Source organism: Canis lupus, chromosome 31 (genome assembly GCF_048164855.1).
Source record: "Canis lupus baileyi chromosome 31, mCanLup2.hap1, whole genome shotgun sequence".
In the NCBI taxonomy this organism is placed as follows: Eukaryota; Metazoa; Chordata; class Mammalia; order Carnivora; family Canidae; genus Canis; species Canis lupus.
This window is the reverse complement of record NC_132868.1, coordinates 30,097,537-30,113,310: the sequence shown is the minus strand read 5'-3', so window position 1 is coordinate 30,113,310 and position 15,774 is coordinate 30,097,537.

Here is a 15,774-nt window from a genome sequence, read left to right as displayed (position 1 = left end):
TCTATTGTTTCTGATCAAATTTAGACAGTTCTTTTCCTTGTTCTTGAATACCAAGGTGATTACTTTTTTAATCTCTGCAAATATATTTTCAGTTATTGTATTCTTCTGTTTCATATATTCAGAGAATAACAGCAATCATTAAGGCTCAGTTTGATTTGGTTTTCTGTCATAAGTGTCAGGTATAAAAAATACTTTACGGCATAGCTATAAAGTGTGTCAATATGATTAAAGTAGCAGTTGTTTTTGCTATAAATAGTATTCTGTAGCAGCTCACGAGCTCTGCAAATGACATTTACTCTACTAAAGTAATAAAAAGAATAATCATGAGGTGGAAAATTTACATCTCATAAGAAAAAAAGGTAAATTCTAAATTAATTTAGTGTCGAAACTTTGTATCTTCTTTTTTTCCATTAAAAAATGTATTTGCTATAACGGAGGTTGCTATCTAAGAGATTAGTATTCAAAAAGTGCCTCTGCGCCTACTTAGCTGTCTCAGCACTTTAGTACTAAAGTTAAAAATAAAAAGTAATAAAAAACCAAATGAGATTTTTCCATAGGTGCAGTTGGTCACTGTTACAGAACTATAAAATGTATAAGCAGTATTGTTCATAAAGAATTTCTAGCTCTGGACATTTTTTTACAAGTATTCCCACTCCTCAATATCTGAGATTTGCTGATTCTGTAAATCAATCAGGTTTAGCATTACAGATATCAGTGTTAGAAATGTTTCCATGTTACTGAAAAGGTCCTAAGTAGATTGGAATCATGTTGATCTAGATAAAAGAAAAAAATATCTGGTCATGGGGTTTAGAATCTTTGATTACTTGTTGATGATGTTTTATTTCTGCAATGCAAAAAATTTCATGTACAATGCTGATTCCACCTACACTGAGACAAGAGCTTCATCTAATTGGAAGTCATTCCCTCTGAAAGTTTTTCTAACCTTAGGTTAACAGTTTCATATACTCTACTTGCTGGAGGGTATGTCTTAGTTGCCTGATTAGATTATACTTCCTAGATACCCCTTGGAAGTCCCTGAACACTTACCTCTCTTGTGTTTAAAATATTTTGCAGAATAATGACTATATATAAGTATAGCTATTTTTGTTATGTGCCATAAAAGAAAGCTAGCAAACTGAGCACATTTCCCGCATGTATACTCAGAACAAAACTGATCCTCTAAGTTTTGTATAGAAAAATTTTAAATTCATTTAAAAATGAAAATGAAGAAATGCATGAGGTATTATAGAATAATGAACCATAATACTTTTGGAACACTAATATACATCTTGGAGATAGATAGATAGGTCAATAGATAGGTAGAAAGAATGCCATTTACAAAGCCAATAGAAGGATTTCACTTTCAGAAAGATGGAATAAACATACCTTTTAATACTTTAAAATTTTTAATATTTCTCTTATTAAATATAACTAAAATCCCTGACATTACATATAAAGCCAGTATAAAACGACTTTGAAAGTGAAAGAAAAGACAGGCTGACTAGGAACTTGCAACTCAAGAAAAGACACAGAGTCCTTAGGTTTTTTTTTTTTTTTGCCACATGATTCCCACCCTTTGTATTGAAGAAGCCAAAAATCAGAAATGCCAATGGGAATAAGTAACTCTTTAAAATTTCTGCTGTCTTTTTCTAAAGGACAAGGAAAGAGACAGCCTCAGACAATAGAAAACTGTTAGACTGAAGACAAACAGCACAGGAAAAACTGGATCCACCCCAACTGGATACACCAAGACAGTAGAAAGGTTAGACCCTTCTAACCTTTACAGCCTTTACAAAGCTATAATGCAGTGCCCCAATCCACGTTCACCCATGGCCCCTGGTGGTGTCTGAGAGAGATGTGAACTAAAGAGAAAGAAAAGATATTAAAAGCAGTGAGAGAAAAACAAAACCTCATCAATAAAGGAAAAACAATTCAAATTAAAGTGAATTTCTCAGGATGCCTGAGTGGCTTAGTGGTTGAGCATCTGCCCTTGGTTCAGGTCATGATCCCGAGGTCCTGTAATTGAGTCCTGTATCAGGATCCATGCCCCTTGCCCTGCCCCAGGAGCCTGCTTCTCCCTCTGCCTATATCTCTACCTCTCTCTTTGTGTCTCTCATGAGTAAATAAATAAAATCTAAAAAAAAATGAATTTTTCATTATAATCCATGGAGACCGGAAGGAAGTGATACATCGCTGTCCAAGGCTTTAAAGAAAGGAACTGGCAACCTAGAGTCCTATATCAAGTTAAAATATTATTCAGGAATGAAAAGGAAATCAAGATATTTTTTAGATACAAAGAAACTATTATGATTCGTTGTCAGCAAACTCACCCACAGAGAACGGTTAAGAAGGAAACTTGAAACAAAGTAGAGAATACAGAATAGGAAAAAGTAAAGGTAAATCCAATAGATTTCCCTTTTAAATTTTCTAAATTTTGTTTGATGGTTGAATAAAAAAAATAGCAATGTCTGTCATGGTTCTAGACACATGTAGAGGGATGTCTGGGTGGCTCAGCGGTTGAGCGGTTGAGCGTCTGCCTTTGGCCCAGGGCATGATCCTGGGATCCAGGATGAGTCCCACATCAGGCTCCTTTCAGGGAGCCTGCTTCTCCCTCAGCCTGTGTCTCTCTCTCTCTCTCTAATAAATAAATAAATAATCTTTAAAAAAACATGTAGAGGAAATATTGAAGACAGTTATAAACAAGGAAAAGACAATAAGAGGCATAAGGTTTCTATACTTTACTGAAACTCTAAAATACTAGCAATAATCAATTCTAATATAAGGTAATGTATACATACATTGTGTCTGATATAATGTGATACTTGAAGCCATCCTTAGAAAAAACATAAAACCAGAATTCTACAAAGGAATAAAGGAACACATAGAAAAGCAGGGAAAGGAACATAAAGGGACCAAATATCTAAAAACAATAGAGAAAACCAACAGAAAACAAAAATATTTAAGTGGCATGTAGGCATACCTCATTTTATTGTATTTCACAGGTACTTTTTTTTTTTTTTTTTTTTTACAAACTGAAGGTTTGTGGCAATCCTGTATTAAGCAAATCTATGAATACCATTTATCCAACAGGATTTGCTCACTTTGTGTCTCTATGTCACACTTTGGTAATTCTCACAGTAGATCAAAATCTTTCATTATTATTATAATTGTTATGTGATCTATGATCAGTCATCTTTGATATTGCTATTGTAAATTTGGTGGAGTCACAAACTGTGCCCATATAAGATGGTGAACTTAATGTTATGTGTGTTCTGACTGTCCCACTGGCTCACCCTATTCACCCCTTTCCTCAGGTCTCTATTGCCTCAAGTACAACAACAACAACAACAACATTGAAATTAAGACCCTACAATGGCCTCAAGTGAAAAGAAGAGGACACATTTCTTACTCTAAGTCAAAAGCTAGAAATTATTAAACTTAGTGAGAAAGGCTGAAAGCTAGGTCCTTTCGCCAAATAGCCAAATTGTGTATGCAAAGGAAAAGTCCTTGAACGAAATGAAAAGTACCACTTTTAACACACAAATAGTAAGAAAGTAAAACAGATTATTGCTGACATGGGAACATTTGAGTGGTCTGGACAGAAGATCAAACCAGTCACATCATTCCCTTAAAGTCAAAGCCTAATCCAGGGCAATTAATTCACTTTAATTCTATGAAGAACAAGAGAAGTGGGGAAGTTGCAGAAGGAAAGGTGGAAACTAGCAGAAGTTGATTTGTGAGGTTTAAGGAAAGAAGCCAACTTTATAGCACACAAGTTCAAGGTGAAGTAAATGTTGATGTAGAAGCTGCTACAAATTATCCAGAAGATCTAAATATAATTAAGACAGCTACCTGAAACAACAGATTTTCTATTTTTTAAAAGATTTTATTTATTCATGAGAGTCACAGGGAGAGAGGCAGAGACACTGGCAGAGGGAGAAGCAGGCAGGGAGCCAGAATCCCAGGACTGTGGGATCATGACCTGAGCCAAAGGCAGATGCTCAACCACTGAGCCACCCAGGTGTCCCTGACAGATTTTCAATGTAAGTGTAAAAAGCCTTCTATTGGAAGAGGATGACATCTAAGACTTTCATAGCTAGAGAGAAGTCATCAGTGCTCATGGACCATTCTAAAAATCCTAGGGCTTTTAAGAATTATGCTAAATTTCCTATGCTTTAGAAGTGTAATGACAAAACCTGGATGAAAGCACATCTGTTTACAACATGGTTTACTAAATATTTTAAGCCTACTGTTGACACCTACTGCTCAGAAACAAAAATTCCTTTCAAAACATGACTGCTAAAAAAAAAAAAAAAAAAAAAAAAAATGACTGCTCACTGACAATACACCTGACCATCCAAGAACTATGATGAAGAAGTACAATGAAATTAATATTATTTTCATACACACTAACAAAACATCTATTCTGCAGCCTACGGATCAAAAAGTAATTTCAAATTTCAAATCTTATTATGGAAGAGATAGAGTTGTCTCCCATAGATGTTTCTGCTGATCTGGGAAAAGTACTTTGAAGACCTTTTTTATTATTAGATTTTTAAAATTTTTATTTATTTACCCATGAGAGATACACAGAGAGAGGCAGAGATATAGACAGAGGGAGAAGCAGGCTCCGCAGGGAGCCTGATTCAGGACTCAATCCTAGGACCCTGGGATCATGACTTGAGCCAAAGGCAGATGCTCAACCACTTAGTCACCCAGGCATCCCCAGTTGAAAAACTTCTTAAATTTTTTTAAAAGATTTTATTTTTTATTTATTCATGAAAGACACACATACACACACAGAGGCAGAGATATAAGCAGAGGGAGAAGCAGGCTCCAGGCAGGAAGCCCAGTGTGGGACTCGATCCAGGGACTCCAGGATCACGACCTGAGCCAAAGGCAGACGCTCAACTGCTAAGCCACCCAGGCATCTCCCACTTGAAAACCTTTTAGAGTAGATTCATAGGATCAGGTAAATAATGGTCAGGAGTTTGAAAGACATTGATTCCAACCTACATGGATCACTTTAAGGGGTTCAAAGCATCAGTAGAGGAAAAAACTGCAGATATGGTAGAAATAGCAAGAAAACTAGAAATGGAGCTGGAGAGTGTGAATGAACTGGTGCAATTTCATGATAAAACTTTAATGGATGAGGAGTTACTTCTTTTTTTTTTTAAGATTTTGTTTATTTATTCATGATAGAGAGAGAGAGAGAGAGAAGCAGAGACACAGGCAGAGGGAGAAGCAGGCTCCATGCCAGAAGCCCAATGTGAGACTCGATCCTGGAACTCCAGGATTGCGCTCTGAGGCCAAAGGCAGGCCCCAAACCGCTGAGCCACCCAGGGATCCCCAAAATGAGGAGTTACTTCTTATGGGCATAAGTGACTTCTGGAGATGGAGTCTACACCCAGTGAAGATGCTGCAAAGATTTTTAAAAATATTTTATTTATTTTATGAGAGAAAGAGGAAAAAAATGAGTGGGGGGAAGAGCAGAGGAACAGGATCCTGAGATCATGATCTGAGTTGAAGTCAGACACTTAACTGATTGAGGCACTCAGATGCCCTATTGCTGTGAAGATTTTTGAAATATCAATAAAAATTTAGAATATTACAAAACTTCGTTGGTAAAGCACTGGCTGTGTTCGAGATGGTTGACTCCAATTTTGAAAGAAATTCTGTTGTATGTAAAATGCTATCATCATTACCTGATACAGAGAAATTATTCATTAAAGGAAGTTAATTGATGGGTAAATTCCATTGTTGGTTTAAGAAATTGTGCCACAGCCACCACATCTTTCACTAACCACCACCTTGATTGGTCAGCAGCCATCAACACTGAGGCAAGTCTCTCCACCAGCAAAAAGATTATGTTCCACTGAAAGCTCAGATAATGGTTAGCATTTTTAGGTTTAAAGTACTTTTAAATTAAGAGATGCACATTTTTAGACATAATGCCATTATACAGTTAATAGACCAGTAGAGTGTAACATAACTTTTATATGCATTGGACAACCAAAACTTTCATTTGGCTCATCATATTGTGACATTAACTTTTTTGCAATGGGCTGGAATGAAATCTGCAATATCCAAGATATGCCTGTGCTTAAGCTCTAATATATAATAATTACACTAAATGTAAATAGCCTAAATATACCAATTAAAAGAGGGAGCGAGATTAACAGAACAGATTTAAAACATGACCCACTAGGTACTGTTTCCAAGAAATTCACTTCAAATATAACAAAAGAGGTTGAAAGTAAAAGGATGGAAAAAGATCCTGCAAACATGAATAAAAGGAAAGTAGAAGTACCTATCCTGATATCTCCTTGAACAAAAAAAAATTACTAATACAGAGACGGACTTTATATAATAAAAAAGGGTCAATCCATAAAGAATACATTACTGTCTTAAATGTGCATACATCAAACAGCTCAGTGGCAAAATATAGGGATATAAGGAAAAAGTAGAAAATTACCTAATTAGACCAATACCTCAATTGTGGAATGGGAATTTCTATAACTATAATGCCATTCATTCCTGTCATGATATTTTAAAAGCAAATAACATGTTTTCTAGTTTTCAGACCCATAGATAGAGATGAATTTTGCCCAAGGATGAATCATATCCAGAGTTTCACACTTATACTATTTGAATTGTTTAGATGATCAAGGAAAAGGATATTTGATACATACACACAGGGAATAAGGTAATATGAAGATTAAGCTGAAAGAGATTTGTAGATAACCTTTAAAAAGATGAGGTGCCCAGAAGCCAAGGAATTCATGCAACTACCAGAAGCTGAAGGAGCTGAAACAGATTACCCTCAACATCCTTCAGAAGAAGGGTGACAACACAATGATCATAAACCTTCAAATAGCTGGAAACTAAATAATATACTTCCAAATCATCCATGGGTCAAAAAACAGGACTAATAGGATATTTAAAAATGCATCGAAATAATGTAAATATGGAATCAGAAAAGACCACGAATAGCCAGAGGAATACTGAAAAAGAAAACCAGAGCCAGGGGCATCACAAAGCCAGATTTCAAGTTGTACTACAAAGCTGCGATCATCAAGACAGTGTGGTACTGGCACAAAAACAGACACATAGATCAATGGAACAGAATAGAGTACCCAGAAATGGGCCCCCAACTCTATGGTCAACTAATATTTGACAAAGAAGGAAAGACTATCCACTGGAAAAAGGACAGTCTCTTCAATAAATGGTGCTGGGAAAATTGGACATCCCATGCAGAAGAATGAAACTAGACCACTCTCTTTCACCATACACAAAGATGAACTCAAAACGGATGAAAGATCTAAATGTGAGACAAGATTCCATCAAAATCCCAGAGGAGAACAAAGGCAACATCCTTTTTGAACTTGGCCACAGCAACTTCCTGCAAGATACATCTCTGAAGGCAAGAGAAGCAAAAGCAAAAATGAACTTTTAGGACTTAATCAAGATAAAAAGCTTCTGCACAGCAAAAGAAACAGTCAACAAAACTAAAAGACAACCTACAGAATGGGAGAAGATATTTGCAAATGACATATAAAGGGCTAGTATCCAAGATCTATAAAGAACACATTAAACTCAACAGCAAAGAAATAAACAATCCAATCATGAAATGGGCAAAAGACATGAACAGAAATTTCACCAAAGAAAACATACATGGCCAACAAACACTTGAGAAAATGCTCTGCATCACTTGCCATCAGGGAAATACAAATCAAAACCACAATGAGATACCACCTCACACCAGTGAGAATGGTAAAAATTAACAAGACAGGAAACAACAAATGTTGGAGAGGATGTGGAGAAAGGGGAACCCTCCGGCACTGTTGGTGGGAATGTGAACTGGTATAGCCACTGTGGAAAACTGTGTGGAGGTTCCTCAAAGAGTTAAAAATAGAGCTACCCTATGGCCCAGCAATTGTACTGCTGGGGATTTACCCCAAAGATACAGATGCAGTGAAATGGCAGGACACCTGTACCCCAATGTTTATAGCAGCAATGTCCACAATAGCCAAATTGTGGAAGGAGCCTCAGTGTCCATCGAAAGACAAATGGATAAAGAAGATGTGGTCTATGTATACAATGGAATATTACTCAGCCATTAGAAATGCAAATACCCACCATTTGCTTCCATATGGATGAAACTAGAAGGTATTATGCTGAGTGAAATAAGTCAATTGGAGAAGGACAAACATTATATGGTCTCATTCATTTGGGGAATATAAAAAATAGTGAAAGGGAATAAAGGGGAAAGGAGAGAAAATGAGTGGGAAATATCAGAGAGGGAGACAGAACATGAGAGACACCTGACTCTGGGAAATGAACAAGAGGTGGTGGAAAGGGAGGTGGGCGGGGGATGGGGTGACCAGGTGACAGGCCCTGAGGGGAGCACTTGACGAGATGAGCACTGGGTGCTATACTATAGATTGGCAAATCAAACTCCTATAAAAAATATACAAAAAAAGTAATGTAAAAATATAAAAGAAAATACAAAAACATTAAAATTATGAGACACAGCTCAAAAAGTGTTGAGAAGGAAAATTATGGCACTAAATGCACACATAAATAAAGAAAAAAAGTCTCAAATCAATAATCTAAGGTCTCACTTCCAGAACCTAGAAAAAGGTGTGCCAAAGAAACTCAAAGCAAGCAAAAGGAAAGAACAATAAAGAGCAGAAATAAATGAAATTGAAAAAAGAAAAAAAAAAACAATAAAATGAGTGCTGCATTTTTTAAAAAGATCAATATAATAGGCAAGTTCCTTTAGGAAATTGACCAAAAAATTGAGAAGACAAATTAGCAATATCAGGGATAAAAAGTGGTAGCATTACAGATCCTGTAGACATCAAAATAATATTAAAAGAGTAATACAAACAACAAGACACACATAAATTATACAACTTAGATGAAATGGACCAACTCCCTAAAGGGCACAAATTACAGCAAATCTCCCAAATTGATATAGATAATTTGAATAACTCTGTGACCTACTACAGAAAACAAATTTGTACTCAATAAAACAAAACAGAAATCCAGGCCCAGATGGCTTCCCTAAGGAATGCTGCCAGAACATTAAAAAACTAAGACCAATACTACACAACCACCTCTGCAAAATACAGGAGGAAGAGGCATCCCAGATCATTTCATGAAGCTAGTATTGTCCTGATACCAAACTGAATTAAACATGGTATAGAAAAAGAAAACCACAGATTAATATGTCTAATATAAATGTGAAGATCCTTACAAAGTATTAGCAACTAAAATTCAACTCTCTCTCCTCTCTTTGTCTCTCTCTGTCTCATATATATATATATATATATATATATATATATATATATATATACAGCATGAAATCATGGGGGGTTATTTAAAGGGTGCAAGGTTGTTTTATATTTTTAAAGATGTATTTCTTTATACTGACAGGCTATAGAAGAAAAATTACATAATTTTATCAACTTATGAAGGAAAAAGTATTTGACAAAATTCAAGACTGATCCAGGATAAAAGTCTCAGAAATATAGAAATAGAGAAAAACTTCCTCTATTGATAAAGAATATTTACCAAAAACCTACAACTAACTTAAGAATGAAAAAGTGAATACTTTTTCCTGATATTGAGAACCAAGCAAAGAAATCTGCTCTCACCACTTTTATTCAATATAGCACTGAAATTCTATACAGTGCAATAAAGCAAGAAGAAGAAATGATACAATCTCTGCTTGTAGATAGCATAATTATTCACATAGAAAATCAAAATGAATTTATCAAAAACCCCTGGATGTAATAAGAATTGTGTAAGTTTGTAGCATACAAGATAGCATATGAAACTCAATTACATCCCTATATACTGGCAGTAAACACATAGATAATGAAATTAAAAGTATGCCAAATATAATTGCTAAGAAAACTAAGAAAATTAGGTGTAAGTCAAAAAAACGTGTATAGAATTTGATGCTCAAAACTACAAAACACTGATTAAAAAATCAAAGATGTAAATAAATGGAGAGAAATGCTGTGTTCATGGATTAGAAGATTTATCATAGTAAAGATGCCAATTCTCCCCCAAATTGATATGTATGATTCATATAATTCCTATAAAATATTCCCAGCAAGATATTTCATATAGACAAGGTTATTCCAAACTTACATGGAAAGGCAAAAGAATCAGCATAGCTAACACAATATTTAAAATCCAGAATATACTGGGAGGAATCAGTCTACTCATTTCAAGTCTTATTATATAGCTACAGTACCCAAATTGTGTGGGTTTTCAGAGAAATTGATACCTCAATGAACAGAATAGAGTCCCGAAATAGACCCACACAAATATGTCCAAATTTGACAAAGGTGCAAAAACCAATTCAATGGAAGAAAGATGTTTTTTCAATGAATGATTATAGGGCAGTAGGACATCCACCTATATGCCAAGGTCCCTTCCCTAAATATTTTTATGCCTAAGTCTCACTTCTTATAAAAATATTAACTCAGGGACACCTGTGTGGCTCTGCGGTTGAGCGTCTGCCTTTGGCTCAGGGTGTGATCCTGGTCCCGGGATCAAGTCCCACATCAGGATCCCTGCATGGAGCCTGCTTCTCCATCTGCCTATGTCTCTGCCTCTCTCTGTGTATCTCTCATGAATAAATGAATAAAATAAAATCTTTAAAAATATTAACTCAAAATAAATCATAGACATAAATGTAAAATATAAAGCTGCACACTTAAAAAAAAAGAAAAAAAATTCCACAATTTTAAGCTGCTCAAAATGTTCTTGTATGTGACATTATTCATAAAACAAAAAATGGATAAACTAGACTTTATCAATATTAAAAAATTTTGCTATTAAAAGATGATAAAAACACAAGCTACAGACTGGGAGAAAATATTTTCAAACCACATATCCTATACTGAATATATAAAGAACTCTTAAAACACGATGATTAAGGAAACAATCCATTCGGAAAATAGAAAATGACATGAAAAGACATTTCACCAAAGAGAGTGTATAGATAACAAAATAGAAAATGACATGAAAAGACATTTCACCAAAGAGGGTATATAGATAACAAGCACATAAAGAGATGTTCAATATCATTAGCTGTTAGAAAAATACAAGTTAAAACTATAAGATATCAGTACTCACTAATCACAATGGCTAAAATAAAAAGTACCTATAACACCAAATACTGGCGAGGAATACATAGACTGGATCACTCATAGATTGCTGGTGAGAATGTAAAATATAGCCACTCTAAAATCAGTGGGGAAGTTCGTTATAAAAGTAAACATTGCAACTTCTATACGACCAAGAAACTGCACCCTTAGACATGTATCTCTAAGAAGAGAAATGAAAACTTTAATACAAGCAAGAAATCATGAAAATGGACAGACACACACACACACACATACACACACGAGTATCCTTCAGTGAATGAATGGTTTAACATACTGGTTTATCCATACCATGGAATATTGTTCAATAATAAATAGGAACTATTGATACATGCAGCAATATGGTTTAATCTCTAGAGAATTATGCTATGTATAAAAAAGTAAATCTCCAGGGTTTATGAACTATAGGATCCTATGTATACAACATTCTTGAAATTACAATATTATAGAAACAAACAGTAGGATAGAAATGTCAGGAGATAAAAGGATGTGGAGGCAGAAGGGAATTGAATGTGGCTATGAAAGAACAAAATGAATGATCATTTTAGTGATGAAACTACACCTTGGCTGACTGCATCTTGGCTGATCATCAATATCAATATATATTCATTGTAATATTGCATCTGTTTTATAAGATGGTACCACTGATCTGGTGCATAAAGGGTACACCAGATCTCACTGTATTATTTCTCACTACTGAATGCCTATCTATAATTAGTCAAATTAAAAATTAAATTTTAAAAATACTTAAAATATTTTTAAAGGTCAATAGAATGTGGAATTGCAAAAATAAGTATACAAGTATATTGGTGTGTTCATCATTAACTTGGGTTCTTTGAGATCTTTTGATTGTGAGACAAATATTTAGAGTTAATTCAGAATTCATTTTGTCACATAAAAGATGTTTTGTTGAAGTCTACTTAGTCATTGCCTTTTGTAACCGCTATTCAAAGACTTAGATTACATCATTATCAAACAGAAAAGCTAACTAAATACTAGAGGGAAGTTAGACATTACCAACTTGGGGGTTGAGAGAAAATATGTTTCTCTACAATTAAGTTCTCTGAGAAAATTTTACTATTTGGGATTGGAACTAAAAGATGAGCCTTAGAGATTATTTCTGACTAATTAGCTAGTAGAAATTCCAAAAAAAAATTATACCCCAGAGGTATACGTTCACATTTTCACAAGGGCATAAAACTCTAGGACCCTATAGACATCCCTGGGTTGTAAAGCTGGAGACTCTGGTTTTATGTCCCCATTGAAGAAATGATTTTTAAAAATATCTTGAGTAATCTCTACACCAATGTGAGGCTCAAACTTACAATGCTGAGATCAAGAGTAGCATGCTCTACCAACTGAACCAGCCAGGTGCCCCCCCACCCCAATCCACTGATGAAATTTATGTACATTACAAAGCATGAAGACCCAAGACCCTTCTCATTATATTTCTAAGGAGACTCTCTGAATAGGAAGGGGACACATAAATGGTCTCTTAATTCTAATAAAGGCTCAGATTCATTTTTGGATTATTCCTTATCTACAATCTGAACTGGTTTATTAGGATGATATCTGGTTCTCATCATATCACATGAGAAGGGGGAAACTACAGCACAGGAGAACTAGGGAACTAGGGAGAACTAGGGTGCATTATTTGCCATGAATAAATAATACTGAGTTCTGTTTCAGAAACACTGGCATTTAGGAAAATACTAAGAACTACAGAGATTAAAAAAACAACCTCAAGTATCTGATTACAAATAGATTTTATATTGGTCTTCAATTTGAAGCTTATTTTTCTGATAGCTAAAGTAAAATTAAGTTTTCCTAGTTAACAAAAAGAAAAAAAAATCTTAAAGAGAAAAATCATCTGCAGACATATTTTTTTTCCTTTGAATTAACCAGGTTTGTATTTCTTTTCAATGAAAAGAATAATTTATCATGCAAACCCTTTTATAAGAAACATTGGATAATATTAAATGAAGGTCTTTAAAGTTTTAAAATAGGCAGAGAAACAATGATACATGGACATTTATTTTTTTAATAATAAATTTATTTCTTATTGGTGTTCAATTTGCCAACATACAGAATAACACCCAGTGCTCATCCCATCAAGTGCCCCCCTCAGTGCCCATCACCCATTCACCCCCACCCCCTGCCCTCCTCCCCTTCCACCACCCCTAGTTCATTTCCCAGAGTTAGGATACATGGACATTTAAATATGTGGAACATTTTAATAGAGCACTGATATTTTATACATTTTGACTGAATTGTAGGAAAATAAATTAGAAAACCTCAAAATAACAATATTTTTAGCATTCATTCCTAAATGAAAGATTCTGTAAGATTTCTTAAAGATAAATTATCAGATATTCATGATGGAATTATTGATACATCTGCATGATAAGTACCATCTGAAAAAGTAACCTGATTTACATTTCTCATCTACTAGAAGTGAAGAAGAAAATGAATATATATGAATATGTATCTGCAAAGGTTATAGGACAGACCACAAGATCACCAACACTTCTGATACCAGTTGCAGATTCAGTGGCTGCCAAGATCACTCTTCGCTTTATTCATTTGCTGGAAGCATTCACAGAACTCATGGAAAACAGTCAGACTCGCACCTACAATGGGATACAGTGAAAGGATACATTCAAATCAGTCAAGGGAAGAGACCCATTGGCAAAGTCTAAAAGGTTGCAAAGATGGAGTTTCCAATTGTCCTCTTCTGCCAGCAACCTTGTGTGACATTATGTGTGCAGTTTTGGCAACCAGGGAAGCTCACTCAAGACTCATGATGTCTAGAGTCTTTAGCCAGGCTCCATCACATAGATATGACTAACTGCCCACATTGCTAACCTCTTTTTCCAGGCCCTCCAGCAGTCCAGCTGATGCCATAAGACCCAAAACTCTTTTCTTTTTTAAATTTTTTTTATTATTATTTATGATAGTCACAGAGAGAGAGAGAGAGAGAGAGAGAGAGGCAGAGACAGAGGCAGAGGGAGAAGCAGGCTCCATGCACCGGGAGCCCGACGTGGGATTCGATCCGTGGTCTCCAGGATCACGCCCTGGGCCAAAGGCAGGCGCCAAACCGCTGCGCCACCCAGGGATCCCAAGACCCAAAACTCTTACCAAAAATCACAATGTTAGACAACCTAGAGTGTCCAAGACCCTCAAGTAAACACTCTTATCAGACAGGACATTCCCAAGACATTAGTGATTACCTCACAGGAGCTGTGAGCAAAAGCCAGACATCCTCTTGGGTAGGTCTAAATTCTTTACTACATAGTATGTATGCATGATGTTTTAAATATAAAATTATTGTAAAACTTCAAGTTTCTCAAAGATCTGGGGCATATAGTATGCAGACTCTATCGTTGATTGCCAATAAATTTAGGGCCCATGTACCAATAGCCTGCTTTAATAACTGAAAAGATTTACACTTTTCTGTGAAGTTGAGGACATGTGTTTCAATATAACTCAACTGATGGAACTTAGAACCTGGACAATCTTTATCAGCCTAACTTAGTTGTCTATTTTGGTAAATGCTTGTCCAGAAAATAAGTCCACAAACCAATAAATAACTTTAAAATTTGCTTCAGCAAATTCTTTAAAACAACTTATCTAGACAAATAGTTTACTCATCTGAGCAACAGTTGCCCTGTTGGGCAATAAATTATGCACAAAACAAAACTGCTGGCTTTTCAAAAAATAGATTGCTCACTAAGACTCCTTTCTTCCTATTTTCACTAATGCTAAACTTATAAACTAAATTATTTGTATTAAAATGATTTAAAATAAAAAAGGACAATTCCAAACATCCAATGGTCTGCATTTTAACTGGGATGAGAAAGCTTCTAAATCTATTCAGATTGCAAAATAGTTGTGCCACCAAGACAAAGAAAAAGTATGTGAACTTAATTCTTTTTCACATTCCCCAAACAATAAATTGACCCTAATGTTTTTTTCCAACATATCCCTTTCCATATCCTATACACTTTCATTGCTCTCTGCCTCTACCTTCCTATCTGATCTAATTTACCTACCATACTGACCATCCAGAAAGAAACTTCCAATGCTTATTTGCCTGTTAAAATTGAGCCATAATTAGAATTGAGCAAGCCCCTTACAGCTTATTTTAAGACCTCATCCTGGTAATAGGTGAAAGCTATTGTTAAAATCCTAAAGCCAAAAAGATAAGCAGAAATTTACACAAGAATTTCGAGTAGTTCTAAGAATGAATCTCATGTGCACATAATGGCTGGCAAATGCAAAAAAGGAAGATCCTAAGACTAATTTAAGAGACCCCATTTTGCATAGGGAACTAGAGTGGTTTCAAAAAGCTGAAAATGTTTAATAATATCTTTGAAATCTCTCTCACGAAAATAGATAATATTTTAATACAGTCCTGCAAGCAAAGAGAAGACAATCCTTAGACGACTTTAGGAATAGGGTAACACCCATTATATAAATTCTCAAAGAGATGTGTACCATCTTTGTCTTCATGTTTTGGGCTAGCATTAAGCCAAAAATAGAAAAATTAAACTTCCACAAACCTGTAACAGGAAATTCTCCTACTGCC